Source organism: Echiichthys vipera (genome assembly GCF_963691815.1).
Source record: "Echiichthys vipera genome assembly, chromosome: 7".
NCBI classification, from domain to species: domain Eukaryota; kingdom Metazoa; phylum Chordata; class Actinopteri; order Perciformes; family Trachinidae; genus Echiichthys; species Echiichthys vipera.
The window spans coordinates 17,360,027-17,366,134 of record NC_139832.1 but is presented as its reverse complement, the minus strand read 5'-3'; positions in this window follow the sequence as shown (position 1 = coordinate 17,366,134).

Genomic DNA, 6,108 nt, shown 5'->3' with positions numbered 1-6,108 from the left:
ACAGGGGCTTATTTCTCCTTTTAGAGATTAAAATATGGAAATAAAGAAAGGTGAGGAGGGACTTGTGGTCTTGTATATTGTACAACATGGCCCTGGGACAATTTTCTGTGCTGTAGAGTAACAGGGACTAATGAAATGCAGATAGAGAGCAAAAAGGGGAAGAAAATGATGGGTTACACTGTCATAGGTACGCCTTAAAGCTCACTGGCCAAACCTTAAAGGTCTGCGCACTCACTCATGCTTCACTGAATATTGCTCCCACAATGCAGTGCTGTAGACCTCTCTGAGAATTAAGCCCCTCTGTGGAGCACTGGCAGGGGCGATAATCAGATGTTCAATTTCTTTCTGTGTAGAAAAAGTTTTAAGAATTGTATTATATATTTTTTTTATTGTGCAGTCTTTATGCGGAAAGCTTTATAAGGAAAATCAATTATCTTTTTAAATGGATCACCTTGCAGATAGTGTTTTTATTAGCCTGTGTGTGCGTAGATGTCTGTGTGACGTAAAACATGTGAAACAGAGTGTGCGTTGCTATATTTGAGTGTGTATGAATGTGTGGGAATGTGTGCACACACAGGATGCCTACTGTCAGGCGTGAGGGCGAAGGGACGCCTGCTTTTTGTCATTTTAATCCCCCATACACAGTGACACACTGAGGCCTGCGCTCTCACTGGGCTTTTTGACAGAGACCAAAGGGTCCTCACAAGGACACTGGTTAGCAATGTACAGGCCTATATGATTGACAGGTCACCAGTAGTTTCAGAAATGTTTGAATTATTTGCTTTTGACTCAGATTTGCTTTAAGATGAATTGCCATTTGTGCTGGTGAAAATTGATAATAGCACAGTCAGTCTCCCTTTATTATACAGTGCCATGATACATTCCACTCAACTAAAGCACAGAAGGACATTTCAGATTTTTTTCAGTTAATTGCAGCCATTGACTGTTTCCAGATATTTTTCTTTGCTATTAAACTTTTTTTGTAAGTGTCAGCAAAAAGCAACTTTATTCTGCCATGGAGCCACGTCACTCATATTAGCCCTGCAATAATGTCTGAATACTATGAGGCACAATCCACAGCCACATTAGCTTATTAAGTATTCACATACTGTAGCAATTCAGCAATACGTTAGAGAATTTTCCAAATTGATTCATGCATGGTTAGTGTTCATGATGTTAGTGTCATTCTTTTCTTTTTAGTATTACTCTTTAATTACTCTAAAAACTTTTCAAAATAGTCATCAAGCATTCTGCCTCTAAAGCTATGACATAGCCTATTGCTGATGTTAAATGACTGCCAGATTTGCAGTTGGTACTTAAATAGTATGTTTTTGAACAAACTACAGTGGTTTTAGCCTTTGTGTGATGTTCGGGAGGTCATATTCAATCATGTACATAATTGTTATAGTAATTGAGATGTTGAAGTCAGTGTCAGAGCCAAGGTGTTGACAAGGTAGGAATGAGGATTTGATTTTCTTGGGCCATTAAACACCACCACTCTTCATCTCTAAATTGTAGGTTTTGCTGTTGACAGATGATTTAATTGTACCTCTTATCTGATCATGGACGTGTTGACAGAGCATAACGAGCTCCAGAGACCCCAGAATGTTAACGATTCCTGCCTTGGCTAGAGAGAGGTTTGCACAGACCTCGACCCTGCCTGCCTGCCTGCTGTCTCAGCATGGCACCCTGGCATCCCGACCAACAGCACTTGGCACTGCCCACTCAGCGCAGTGCAGAGTGGCACTCTGTATAATGGAATCAGCAGGAGAGGCTTTTGATCTTAATTGCATGCCGCCTGCAGACTCCATCCTTGTCTCTGCCGTTGTTTACTGCTGACTCCTCTCTCACTGACAGAGTTGATGCAAGACGCTTCTTTCAGAGCCTTTCTTTAACCAAAAATGTGCCTTATGAATAGGTTGATACGTATATACTGTTTCTAAATTATTCTATTGGTAACCTAGGTGATTATGATGATGATAGTGCTATAGACACAGCAATGTATTTGGACTTGTGATATTATGTGTGCTGTCTAAAATGCTCGATGCCCTTCTGCAGCCATGTGTGTGCCAATAGGCTGAATACATTTCAGTATGATTTCTTTTATGGTTGCAGTTTCGATGTATACATTTCCTTTGGGTGTCTGTGGCGTGTGCTTTGTAGGATTTTGGTGGCTAAGGCAAAAGGCCAAAACGAATAAATGTAAAACAATGTGGCCAATGTGATTTCGGTTTCCCTTGAAAATATCTGGCATTCCTCAATTAGTCTGAAATCAACAAGGTGTCCTTATGTAGATGGAATATAGCGCAAAATTGTTTGATTGGTGTTCATTTTTTTGCCCTGTGTTTCCAAGCTATTCAACAGTGTGTACGATAAATTACTATCTATACTCGACAAATGACTTTTCTTACTGCTGTGCAGTTATTATTTTTATTTCTTGTTTCCTATACCATATAAATCTTTGTAAAACATGTTGAAATACTGTATTCTAACTGTATAATCCTATGCATTGAGTCCTGGGACAAAAAAAATGAGAAAAAAAGCTGTTTGTGCAGTTGTCGAGACTTTTTTCCATTTTGAAAATTGTGAATGTGCTGTAATGATAAAAGAAACTGGGACACTCCACTTTCAGTGCAGGACCATTAATGGAAGCCAATGCTTTCCTCCATCCAAGGCAGCTGAGAAGATTCTCTATGTTGTAACTGATCTGGTTGTACTGGATGAACTTAATTTTACAAAGGTTGTGTGTTGACCGAGCAGTTACCCACAGATTTCATCATACACTCCTCCGTGAATAAACTCAGAGACATATACGCCCTTCATATCTGCTGTGTTTCTTTCTTTTCTTGAGAATATTGATTTGCTTCAATTGGACGCTCAACCTCTCATGCATATTGCATGAGTTACAATCACCTTGGGTGACAAAAGTAACACTTGCTGCAGGTAGCCAGTTTCATATTGAAGTGAACTGGATCCTTGCTTTAAGTCTTTGGTATTTATGCTGCTCATTACCTTGCTCATACATTCACTGAAGATCTTACACAGGAGAAATCAGTGGATTTATGAAAATGATCTCCATGCAAACCAATCCCTTTATGAGGGAGAGAGTCAAGTGCTTGAACATGACAGTTTTCTTCAGATAGTCATACATATTATGACCCCAAACTACTTGGAGAGCATCAGTGCTTATATGAAGCATGATGACTGATTTGATGCCTTTTTTCCCAATACAACATCATCTTTCTGTTACACGGTTCAGAATACAGACTACAGAAGCAAAGGTCTAGCTTCATGAAAGGAGTTGATAATGTAAATAGCTGCACGGCATCTATGTCATCAGCAGTGAAGGTTGAAAAATTGCTGCGAAAACATTAATTAAGTACTGACAGCTAAAAATGAAACTGGAGAAAAGAAAGATGAAAGGCAAAATTGCCTCATCTGACTGCTTAACAAACCCCGACACAGGGGTGGGGGTATCAAAGACAGACCAGAGGACCATGCAGGCCGTCCTCTAACTGAGCAAATCATTGATGCAGCAAAAGCTAAAACAACTTCAAGGGCTGCTGCCAAAGCAAGAGTGATTGCACTTGATTATCGCAAACACTGCATCTTGTACACTATCGTTGATTATCAGATTAAAATCAAAGGCAGTACTGTATGTTATATTTCTATTAAGACATGCAGCTTACATCACTTTGGGAGAACATTATTTTGTGTGCACTGCACTTGTGATAAGATTTCTGCCCTTGAATGTCTAGAAATGAATGACGCTGCACACTGAAATAATGATTTAAAGTCAATGCAGTCTTTCTTACAAGAAATTGGGTTAAAATCTGCATGTTGCTGGCTTATGCCCTCCTGCCTTGGATGCTTCAGAGACAGCAGCCAGCCTCTCATTCAGCAGGAGATGGTTGTATTTACCAGCAGGTTGTGTTTCACTCACACACGTTTCAAACCTTCTAATGAGATTTGGCTTTGATTTCCTCCGCCTTAGGGGAAAGAGGAGGGGGAGGAGGACTTGGTGAAAATAAAAACAATGATGGTGTGGTGTCATCCTAAGCTGTTGTTCTGATGAATAATTTAAAACCTACAACAACTGATTCTAGGGCTCCCTTAGCTCAGTAAGAACCCTGGAGCAAAAGTAAAATACCCTGTTAGGTTAGCTTGCATTTTAACAGGCTTGGAACTATGGTTTGAGAGTGGTTTGAATTTAAAGTTGTTTAGACCAGAGAGACCGAGGCTATATCAGCAGACGGTTAAATCACCTGTGGTCTGAGTTTAATGGGCTGCAGAGAGGCCAGGCAGGCTTAAAGAAAACTGTTCTCTGGGAAATGCAAAATTACAAGCCACAAATACAGAACCTCAAATATTAAAATGATAGAATATCCTGTCCATTTGTTATGCTTTGGAAGACAGATCTGTGCGCTTTGGCTACAGCTTAAAGTAAGTAACTTGTAGCACAATAAAAATTCTCTCCTATTAATATTCTGTCTGTTTCCTTTGGTCTCCTTTTATATATTTAATAATTTATTTAAATGGAAATCACTGAGACCAAGCTCTCTTTTTTTCCAAAGAGACCTGGGCACAAAAAGAAACAGTACAGTGTAAGTATAGACACAGAAAAAGAAATTGCCCCCCCCATATACACAATAAACTATATACAAATATACATTGGTTCTTAAAGAAAAAAATCACAAGGGCATTAAAAATGAGTAGTGAAGAAATCAGAGCATTGTTAAGTTAAATGTCCTATGTGATCAACTATTGACATGTGGGTATTTACATATAGACAACATCTCCGGGACAATACTCCCAATCCTGTATTTACCCGGGAGGAAAGTGTTTAGAGAAGGTAAAAAAAAATGATTGAGACTGTGTTTGCCTTTAACTTAAAATAATATGTAGCCTATTAAAAAAAGCAGGTTGTGTGCCTAGTTTAGTTAGACCATGGTGCTGTGGAAAGATATAAGGATGGGTTGGCTTGTTCCCTCAGTCTGTCTTACATCAGTACTTACACCAGGTATTTGTTTGCAAACTTTTCCTCTGCCCGTGAAGAGATCTCACCTGACGCAATTCTAATGTAAGAAGGACAAAATCCGCTTTGAAACATTGACTCAGACTTGATTTAAATTTGAGCTTCGCCTTGGAATATTGTTTTTCTCGGAAAAAGGTTTTGGGATGGAAAGGAAGTATCGACATTAGGAACATATAAAGCATCCAATAACTCTCAAAGTAAATATGGGCGTATTGTATTGAGATAAACTCAAACCAAAAAAGTTGAACCTTCCTTTCATTCAATGAGTGAAACCAGTGCGTAATTACGCAAAGCGCATCGCTGGAGACTTCATGGAGAGCTGCCATTCCTGCCTGCTTCTGCATGATGACTGATGAATGAGGTATTTTAATCAAATTGAGGATACTACTGTATATTCTACATGTATTTGCCTATACAGCCACGTGTAACACAGTTTCGTGATTTGTCTGTTTTGTGTGTGAATCCGTCCTTAAAGAAGACTTATCAGCAGGTGCGTTGAGCTCTGCTACATTCATGCCCCTGGAAGATACGACGTGACTGAGTTCCGTAAATGATTGTTGTTTTGTTGACTGTTGTGCCTTCTCACCGCTACTACTCACATAAGCATTTAGAGAGTGACGCATTTCGTTTTATATTTCGAAAACGAGATTAACGTTGGACAAAATCCTTGTAGGTGTTGCCTCTTAATTTCCTACGTGGTATTTTAAGACTTATGTTAATCAATAGTTAAATGATTGTTTCTTAGTTTTGAAATTGATCTCAAAAGCTTTGAGAAATTGAAAAAGGGAATTATTACACAATTATTGCCATTCCTGTACAGTTTTTTTTAGCGGAAAAACCCGTAAAAATTGGACCAAACAGTAGGAAACTCATATGTACATTTCTCCCCGTATCCGTGAATGCAGCAAAACGCTATCCTATGATTGACTAACATCGCTGACCAATCAGCGTGTCGTCTACGACAACCTTAGCCAATCACCGGTGTTTGATTATTCTATTGTCCAATCACATTCAATTGGGCAGATTCTAATTTTGTCGTAGTCCCGCGCGGATGATGATAGAAGAAGCGACTA